Source organism: Augochlora pura, chromosome 3 (genome assembly GCF_028453695.1).
Source record: "Augochlora pura isolate Apur16 chromosome 3, APUR_v2.2.1, whole genome shotgun sequence".
Classification (NCBI taxonomy): Eukaryota; Metazoa; Arthropoda; class Insecta; order Hymenoptera; family Halictidae; genus Augochlora; species Augochlora pura.
In genome coordinates, this window is record NC_135774.1 from 22882277 (window position 1) to 22893282 (window position 11006).

Genomic DNA, 11006 nt, shown 5'->3' on the forward strand with positions numbered 1-11006 from the left:
ATAGAGAACTTTTTCTAAAATTTAATATCGACTTCTGCCATCAACGGAAGAAAAACAGATTCGAAGTTTTCCACGTTCATTTTTCCACGCCGCGGAAATTTTCGCAACAACGGCCCTAACTTTTCCATTAAAAGGAACTTCTCCGCGGGACGTTTCGCGTACTCCACTTCAACGGTCAAACTTCATTTCGCGGAGAAAAAAATTTCGATTGTACAAGGCCGTCGGAAGGAGCAAAACCCCTAAAGGTTAAAGTTAAACGCTCGGTGGTCGTAACTGATTCCCGGCAAGAATTCGCGTCTCCGTTGCTATTACAATCCCGCCGCGTTAGACACAATACGAAATAATTAACGGGCAGTCCTATTTAAAGCGAACATCAATTTTCCCTTATAAGAAACGTTTTCCGTCGTGCCAGCCACGATTCAGAAAGAAATCTTTTTTCCTTAGGGTTTCCTTTATTTCGACAATGGATATACTTTTTACTCAAAGAACAATATTTCAAGAGAAAAATTTTCAGAACAATCAAATAATTAAATTAGTTTGATTTCCTCCGTAAGGATACATTTTTAGGGAACTTTTGTATAAAATTTTAGTTCTATTTTTCAACCATGCGACAAAATATTCGTCATGTAACAGAAGAAACAAGCGAACAGTTAATTTTCACACGTTGCATAAGGTCTAAAAAATGCTGTACAATTATAATTTTCATTTCTACGAGGAACCTATTTTGTGAAAAAATGTGTTCTGACATTACAATGATGCAACAAGGTAAACTAAAAATTCCAACGAGATCGATTGTTCAATTTCCCAACGAAAAGAATCCAAAACGATCAAATACCCCTTCTTATTAAACAAACAGTACTCCCGATACGTCGCAAGGCAGCATTTCTATTTCTGCAACCGAGCCACTTTTTCGTCAGACAAAAATGTGTTCCCATGCTTCTACGATACAGCAAAGTGTTCTAAAAATTCCAACGGAATCAATACCACAGTTTCTCAACGGAAGAAATCCAAAATGAACAAAATATCTTCTTATTAAACAAAAAAGGCTCTCGCGACATGTCGCACAGCTATCGTTTTTATTTCCTCAACCAAACCATTTTTTGGCCAAATAAAAATATATCTCGATACCGCGATAACGCTAAAAGGTATCGTAAAAATTCCAAAATATTTTTCGAAAAAATTTCCCGAAAAAATTCCGTCCTCGAAATAAAATTAAATAAAATTCCACGCTGCCGAGAAAAATTCATCGCGTTACGATGCCCCCAGACGGAGCCCTAAAACAGTCGCAGAGGTCCGTATCATGCACGCGTCGTCCCCGGAGCATGTCCTCTGGAAGCGTGTCTGTCCTCGCACATATCCATCCCTAGAGCCTGTATCCCAAACAAGGGCCGGGGGGTTGTCTTACGCGCACATCGTCGTGCAAGCTCGCGTCCACCGGTGCTACGTGTCGCTGTTCTCGGTGCCTTATAGCTCGACGAAGACGGAGACAGAAAAAGGACGGAGACAAGACCGGGCGAGGATGCCGGGAGGTTACAGAAAGAAGGAGAAAGAGATGGAGAGAGAGTGAGAGAGAGAGAGAGAGAGAGAAAGAGTGAGAGAGAGAAAGAGAGAGAGAGAGAGAGAGAAAGAGTGAAAGAGAGTGAGAGAGAGAGAAAGAGTGAGAGAGAGAAAGAGAGATAGAGAGAGAGAGAGAGAGAGAGAGAGAGCCAGGGGTAGGATCGAGGCTGGCGCGCTAGTTTCCGCGTTCCACCGACACAGGCGGCTCAGGCGGCTCAGGCGGCGGCGCTGGCACAGGGAAAGAGATACACGCCTACACAAGGAGAAACCAGCCACGGGACAGAGACGGGGAAAGCTTGCGCGTATCCGGCCAAGCTCCGCGTTTCACGAACACCCGTCGGTTGGCCTGGCTGTTCAGTAAGCTCGGAGCTTTCGACCGGTCCAGTCGCGCGGCGTTCGATCGAGCCGCGGCGAAGTCGCGTCCCGTCGCGACGCATCCTCTCTTACGCAGTTGCGTGGGGACATGTGCGTGTCCTGTTCGATCACCCAGGTGCTCCGCGTTGACTGAAAGGCGGCTGGCCAGGTGAAACAGTGATAGACTCGGCTCGGTCCTCGACGAAACCACCTCGATGACGGTCGAACGAGAGCGAAAGAGCTGCGACAGCCACCGGGGAAGAGGCCCGAGAAGCGGCGAGCCGTGAACGAGCCAAAAGGCGATCCGGAGAGGACAGGGCTGAGTGGATGAGTCGGAGATGAGAGCAGATAAACGTCGATCAACGCCGGTGCTCGGCTATTCCCGCAGGCCCGACACTGGCCCGGCCTAGGACACCAGAACTGTGCACCAATCGCGATCAGGGCTCCCGACCGGAAGTCACGGTAGCCAGGACGAGCGTGCAGGGCCAAGCCGCTGCTCTCTCACTCTCTCTCTCTCTCTCTCTCTCTCTTTCTCGCACTTGCTTCTTCTCTCTCCCTCTCTCTCTCTCTCTCTTTCTGTCTCGCGCGCGCTCGCTCGCTCTATAGCCTCGAGATCGATTCAGAGACCGTCGAATCAGCTTGATTACTGTCACGGAAGACGGATAGGAGCAGGGATCAGCGGCGCCGGACCCGCCGTACACTGATTTCCACGAGAAAATGAAATGATCGAGCACGGATCGGCCCGGCTCGATCTCGGCGTCGGATCCCGGGCCGCGTGAACCTACTGTGCGACCGATCGGACACCAGCGAATCGGATCGCTCGGTGTGCTCGTTCTTCACGGCGTTGGCGAAGTACGTTCACCGATCCAGTTCCGCGGTTGTTGCATAGGAAATGGTGGCTCTCCTCCGCGTTTCACCTCAAATTTTCATTCGATCACCCTTTTGCTACCGGCGCGAGCTAAGAGAATCGAGGGAGACAATGTTTCCGTCGCGATCGCTGGTTTTACGATTGCCGAGCTTTCGAGGGTTGCGCGCTCGACGGGGGCTGCCTTTTTCGTCCGTTTTGTTTGAATACAGTCGGCGTTGCCAGTTTGGCCCTCTCAATGCTCAGGCTGTGGAGACAAGTGCAGATACAGAAAGTTCACTCGTCGCTTTTGTCGCTGGCTCGTGGTTTGCTGATCTTTGAAGAGTTGCTATTCGTGGGAATGACTTTTAATCCGTTTCGTTTCAACAAAAGCCGGATTCGGGGGGATCGTTCTTTTGTGGGATTAGTGTTGTTAGATGAACGGACGATGCACAAAGTTTGGCGTCTCGATTTCTTCGCTGTTTTGTGATCGCTAACGAAGCCACGTGATCCAATTGATTGGCAATCGTTTTCCATCGATTCTCTTTCCGTGTACCATTCGATCGCGATATTGTTTTTGCAGAGAGATATGGTAGGTATTTTGTAACGTGATATTCCATGTTTGTGTTCTGTCATGTTCTTTTTTTGTTGTTGTTTCACTAGCTATAGTTTGGATTTTGTCGCGTTTTCCTACTGCCGGGCCTGTGCTATCGCAATGAAGAAAGTGGGCGAAACGTGGAGCTTTAGGAGAAGTTGATCGACTCCGTCGATTCGTTGATTAAAGTCGCCGAATGTTTGTATAGAAACTGTAAATAAAACGTTGTTCGTGAAATCGTTCGAATTTTCGTTGTTCTCTCTTATTTCTCGTTTCGGTAACAGAATTCATTTTTTCGCTCGATAACAGCAGAAATCTGATCAGTCTATCGCGTTGTCTAAGCACAACGAAGGCTACAGAAAAGATTCTGGTTGTCAGATAACAGTTTGGAGTCCACCGTTTCGTATGCATCAATCAGATAGCATAAGTGTGATGCAGGCAGCGATGAAAGTGGAAAAAAACACTCGAGGGTTTAAGAAAAAGGAGCGCACGAAACTTGGAAGAGTCCTTTCTCATTTGCCGTGATATATCCTGGAAGGTAACAGCGCAATGATGTAGTAAACCCGATGGGAATATAAACAATGGCTGCGGGCTACGGTCTGTAAGCACAGAACAATCTCCGTCATCGCGGAACATTTTCGAAACTGGTCTCAAAATGAGAACTGGTAAAACGTACTATTTAGCCCGCCAGAGAGCGGAGTCTCGTTCTCCTACTATCGTACAATCTTTTATTAATTCCTCCATACCAATCTCGTTCCGTTGAGCCACCGTGTTTACTACATCGCCATGGCAGAACCTCGATTAGCACCGTAACTACTAAATTAGCCCAAACGACTGGATTTCGATTTCTTCTTTGACAATTCCCGCGAGAAATTTATTTATTCGAGCATACATCGCCATAGAAATTACATTGAATACATTTAAATACATTTAAATACATTACATCAGATTAACCCTTTGCACTCGAATGGCGACTCTGAGGCACCACTAAAATTGTTCCATCGTCTTGCAAAATAATTTTTATACTGACAAAGTGCAAGTTCAAAAAATTGTCAAAAGTGGAACCATTGGTATGAGTCACAGGAATCGATTTTATATAAAATGCACTTTGTCATGTAAAATGTAGATACTTTTTATACTAAATTATTTTAGATTTACAGTGAAAATGGCTTCGAGTGCAAAGGGTTGATATAATGTAACAAGTTCGTTTGAAATTATTATTTAGACTCGGTCACTGGACAACCAATTAATAACAAAAAGACGAGATTTAATTTCGATTTAACATTCGTGTTTAACAGATTTTCATGGCAAGTCTGACTCGTTATATTTACAGCACGGTTGTACAACTTTAAATTGTTCGGCTTTTTAAATTTTCCACGATGCAACTATCGAGGTTCGACCGCGCGCTGTCACCGAAAGGTCGCGCTGTCGGTGGAACGAACGCGATCTCGTAAAGACAGAGGGGTGTCAAACGGAAACGTTGCCGAGTGTCGAAGGGCCATACCAGGATTGACCCTTCCCGGTCCCTGGACAAGGGCTCGAGGGTAACGAAATAACAGGAAACAGATCCCAGATAGCGGCAATAAAAGTCCCGGGGCCCCTTAAACTTCCAACTTGCCGTTCCGCGAGCGACCACCGCGAAACAATTTTCGACCATCCTCATCTTCGATAGACAGGAGTCTCTATACTGAACTCTCTATACCGTGATTCATGGTACACCTTAACCTTTTAGATACTACGCGCCACTATAGTGACTTTCGCGAATGGCTCGTGCTTCACTCAATTGTTTTATTATTTATTAAAGCAAACAATTAAAGTGAAAGTGTGTATATACGATATATTAAGAAAAGAATATATGCTATTAGTACTATATATAGATATCCGGAAAAAATATATATTAAGAGAAAATCGTAATTTAGTTACGAAAAACTTTATTTGCGCAAAATCCTGCCGTATCTAAAAAGGTTGATAGACCACGAGCAGAAATGGAACGATGGAACAAAATTTCATAGTAAGCAACTCAAAGGAAAATCGAAGTTTGGTTAAACGAATGTCCGACAGGTAGATGGCACGAGTCTCTTTGCGCAGTAATCGAGTACAGTTCGATAGAATTTAATCGCAGCTTGTGACTGTTCCATTCGGTGCTGTGATTACGAAAGATTCGCAAAACGCGGGGCTCTTTGCTTTCGTTAATGTTTGTTAGGATCGAAGCATAATCGTTGGGAAATTGAAATGTTGGCAGCGAATCGGGGTTCGGTGAAAGCTGGCCCTGTTAGTTTCTATAATTACTAGACTGTGGTGCTTCGTGCAAAATTAAAAGAATTCCGAATCAAGCGCAAGGAACAGATGCTGAATAAAAACGTACTATACTTCTTTCGATGACTTCGATATAGTGAAGAGAGTCTAAGAATATTTAATGGCTCGATCGCTTCGTATTTCAGCAGCAATTTTATAATAAATGAATAGAATCTCCAATTATATATTATAATTATATTTATACAGTTTTACAATTTTATTATAATTATAATTATATGCAGTCATGGTAAAAATGAGTAGGTGCGATTCAAAACGGTGCGAAGATTAAAAGAAACCAAGAACGTCGACGCATTAATCCGAATTTGTTAATGTTATTAATGAAAGAAAAATGTAGCATCTACTGATGACGGCACAACATTATTAATATCCACATACTGCAGCTTCTTTGTGCAAGATAAAACATTTCCAAATTAATTGCAAGGGACAGGATCTGAATAAAAATACTTTCTATGATTTCAACGTAAGATTACGTAAGAATATTCTTAAATTCATCACATAGCTTCGTTCCCTTAACAGAGATTTTATAACAAATTAATAAAGTCTCCAATTTCATAGTTACTTGTATTAGGTCGTTCGGAAAGTCGATTCGTTTTTTTCTTGGTGGAAATGAAGCACAATAGATTACTAAACAAAAACTATTGCAAAGAATCGAACAAAATTGTTAACAAACAAGACTTACTATATCAGTTGTCCAAATATAAGTCTTAAATTAAGACTTACGTATTATTATTATTTGTCTTTATATTAAGTCTTTTCTTGGGAAAAACGAAATTACTTTCCGAACAACCCAATATAATCCGATGACATAACAGCGCTATCAATATTTGCATAATCGCGACAGATAGAATTCATCGAAGAAAAAAAACGCAAAGATTTGGGGTGGCTTTCGTCGCTGAAATATTTCTGAAAGGCGAACGTGAGACGCACAGCTCGCGACAGGGCTTTTCCTGATTCTCGCGCGAGGAAATCGGCCAAAAAGTAGCTCAAAGTCTCGTTCCACCGGTATCGAGTTCCACGCCAGGCGATTCTTCTTTTCTGAAGTCGCGCGGAGTTATTATGGTGGTCGCAGCGACGCCTCGGTGCCGGCCATGGGAAGCCCCACAAAGGATTAACTTTCGCTCGATTGCAGGCCCAGGGATGCAGTAAAAATGGTGCGTAAGTGAAAACGAAGGGAGCCAACCAAGAGAACGGACCCGCGCGCCTCGCCCCGTCTTTCTCGCTCTTCGGAACCTCGAAATATTCACCCGGACAGATCCGCCGGGGGATCTATGGCGATTAAATCGATCCATCGTTCGCGCGAGACCACCGTGTGATCGATAAACCGGTGACCAACGAAGCATCGATTTCTCGTGGCGCGGGAATATCTGCTGAAGAATCGTCAAGATTGGGCAGGTAAGTGTTCCCGTAATTGTATTTAACCCTTAGTAGCCTGATTTACGAAAGTGATTTTTGTTTAATATTACTGTGTTTGCTTGAGAGTCTAGATGAAGGGAAAAATAGCTAAAAAAATCACAATATTTATTTTACATATTTATTTAGAAAAAAGACCAGGTATCAATTTTGATACTTCAGGCATTAAGGCCATAAAGAAATCAGATATATAAAAAATAATTATATCATAGCGAAAATAATATATTCACTCACCTCAAAAGTATTTATATTCTTCAGAAAAAGAAAATATATCAAATTTGTATTCAACAAAACTTTTAGTAAAATGTGTTTACTTGTTCACTTTGCCGCGCAAGTAATATGTCATAGATAAAATAAAACAATAATGACATTAGATTTTCTTTTTTAATTTCGTTGGAAAGAATATTATACAACAGTAAAATACGTACAGCCAACCTATTAAAAAAACTAATAGTAATGTGGACATTCGGTTTAAAAGATTGGTATCAAAATTGAAACTCTAGGTTATTAAGGGTTAACCCTTTGCACTCGGAGCCATTTTAACTGTAAATCTGAAATGATTTTTCTGGTTCGTGGTATTTCCATTCTATTTAACAAAATCAATTTTTATGCATACGAAATTTATTCGTGTGACTTCCTACCAACAGTTTTGCTACTTGACAATTTTTTAAATCTAAACCTTATTGTCGCAAAAATGATTTTAGAATGAAATCGAATAATTTTAGTGGCGCCTTAGAGTCGCCACTCGAGTGCAAAGGGTTAATTATTAATTGCATTTATTATAATTGTATTATTATTTAATTGTTAATCGTAATTGTATTTTGAAAAATTTATAACTGTTTTATTCGAGTGTAGCAAAGTTAAATTTACGGGAATGGTCAAGAACAGTGATCGAAGAAATATTTCATTCGAAATGTAGTAAATAAAAGCAATAATGTGATACATAAAAATTTGTTGCACCGATTGCAAGAGAAATGTGCCAAATACAATATGTTTTTCTTTAATGATTCGAATAAGTTGCAAATAGTACAGCGGCGATCGAACCTCGCTATTCAGTGGACGAGCTAACATTTTCAACGGTTAAATATTTCTTTAAAAAATTCTCAAAATACAGGCAATAATTTTATCGAAATTGATGAAATTATTTAGACGCATAACTGTTTCAACTTCGACTCAGACTATTTAAATCGTTCAATTAATAACTCAATTATCAGCAATTAAATAAAATAAATTGATGATATATTAAAAACAACAATTATAATATGTCTGCAAGAAATATATTTGGAAAAATTGCCGAACGAAGCTCAGAATTGTTACAAACCTGGTCGACAGTGAAAATAATCCGCCGACCGTGGATTGAAAGACAATTATCGAGCTTTTTTTTCTCTCTCCATATAACACAGTTATTGAAAAGGTCTATTAACAGGATTCCGGCAAATAAATCGTTCGAATGAAAATTCCGCGTACATTTGCAATCGAACGACCGCGTGATTATTATTCGATGGCCGATCGAGCGACACAATCTGCAAGAATACCGCCGCGGCGTGCAAGGCGAAAGTAAATTGCTCTCGTAAAAAAAAAAGAACCGAGCCCAAGCAGATCCGCCGCGGTTCCGTTCTATGAAAACATGCTTTTTAAACTTGGCCAAAGAGTTTCTGTCGGCCACGCGTGGCCAGCGCAGCGTTCAACGCGGCAAAGACGCCGCGGCAAAGAATATTTATTCGCGTACCGCGCGCTCACCGCCGCCAGGCGAAATTATAAAGTTTGTGCCGTATTATTGCATTTTCTTTTTTTATAACCCCTTTACTCGGAAGCCTGTCGCCGGCAGACCGTGAACATTTTGCACACCACACAAAGGTCCATAGTTAAAACAGGAGCTCCGACGAAGCCGCGGACCCTTTCGTTTTCCCTGTTTAATTCAATCTTTCCGTGGAAACGGAACGATCCTTTCCGCGCGCTGATCCGCCAGACGGTTCGCGGAATCGTTCGCTCGCGAAAGAAACGCGGCAATTAAAACCGTTGCGGAATAAAATATCGCGCGAGAGATGAAACGGAAGCGGCGGGGGTGCAAACCGTCTTTCTCGATGTGAAAATCGCGGACGCGTGGTCCGACGGACAGGAGAAATGGGAGTTCCCCCCCCTCCCCGGGGGGAAGGTTCAAAAGAACTATCGATCTCCCTTAATTTTATCTTTCAAAATGGCGACGCGCTGCAACGGCTGGCGAGTACAAAGGCGGCCAGCAGCAGCCCGGCGTCTTGGTAAATATGTCCGCCGGCGGACGTTAATTTAACGGATGGTTGGCTTGTTTCGCGCTGCGCGGCCCGGTTATTTTCGACAGAAAACCCGGGGACAGCCCGTTGAATATCAAATCGCGCAATTTCATAATTCAGTGATTAGACCGGTATTTCCCACGCGACTCGTTCCCGTCGTTTCCGTGAAACGGGTTGCAACGGGTTAGGGGATGGAAGTTGGACGAGTCGTGTCCGCGTCGCACGCTCGTCGCTGGCTCTGCCAAACGGGGAATCAAAATGCTGCTTTGTTCTCGCTTATTCTCGTTATTCTTATACTGAAACATTGTCTCTGGACATTGATATTGATACTGGCCGACACCATTGCGCTCGATAACAATTTAAAATTATCGATATTCTTCTTGCATGGTCTGTTATCTTGGAGCTTCTTAATTTATATTTACCTGTGAAACGTGCGAGTGCGAAGGATCTATTTTACAGTGTCTCGTATCGATACTTGATAGATGGTATAAACTGTATAAATATATTATATTCAAATGCTAATTGTAAAAATGTTCATCTGTACAATGGATCGATAATCACTTTTTTAAATCGTCTTTGTTAGACTTAAATAGTCTGAGTCAAAATTGAAACAGTTATGCGTCTAAATAATTTGATCAATTTCGATAAAATTATTGCCTGTATATTGAGAATCTTTTTAAGAAATATTTAACTGTTGAAAATGTTAGCTCGTCCACTGAATAACGAGGTTCGATCGCCGCTGTACTATTTGCAACTTATTCGAATTATTAAAGAAAAACATATTGTATTTGGCACATTTCTCTCGCAATCGGTGCAACAAATTTTTATTTATAACATTATTGTTTTTATTTACTACATTTCGAATGAAACATTTCTTCGATCACTGTTCTTGACTATTCTCGTAAATTTAACTTTGTTATACTCGAATAAAACAGTTACACATTTTTAGACATACCTACGTCTTTAAAAAGTTACATATCTTGTAATTAATTTTTACTCGTGTACTCCAAGCACTTGTGTCACTGCCTGATGTAAAAAGATCCTTGTTAAAAGAAATAAATAATCGATAGACTATTCTTGTCAATTTTTTGTACTTTAAAACCAAATTTAAAAATCTGTGCTTCTCGAACCGGTAAAATACATTTAATTTATTAATTAAATTATTATTAATTGAAATACATTTTAATTATTTAATTCTTATGTAGAATCATTTTGTAGACTTTGACGAGCGCAACGGTGCATTATTTGTGTCATTGTGAGCACTTTCGCGTGTGCAAATAATATTTAACATTAAATCTGCCAAGCGGTTCACAAGAACCGGTTTTATATTTTTCGTGGTTGACGAAATTATGAAGACTTCTTCGTGGAAAATGACTGAATAAATTCCTTAATTCAAGCATACATTGTAAAACAAATGACGGGAGATTTGAATCAATTTCGTTGTTACAAAGCGATGCATTGTCAAAGCACTAATTTACTTCCGTTATTGATCTCCCAATTTATTACAATTTTAGAAAGAAGTAGGTGATTCTCAAAACAGCGAAAAGGTCTTAAATAATTCGAAAGTTTCGTCGACAACAAAAGCAGTATTTTCAAACCTTTTTCTCTACTTTCACCCGAGCCGTAAACGTCCGAAATTCGCAGCCCGGTGATAATAAAT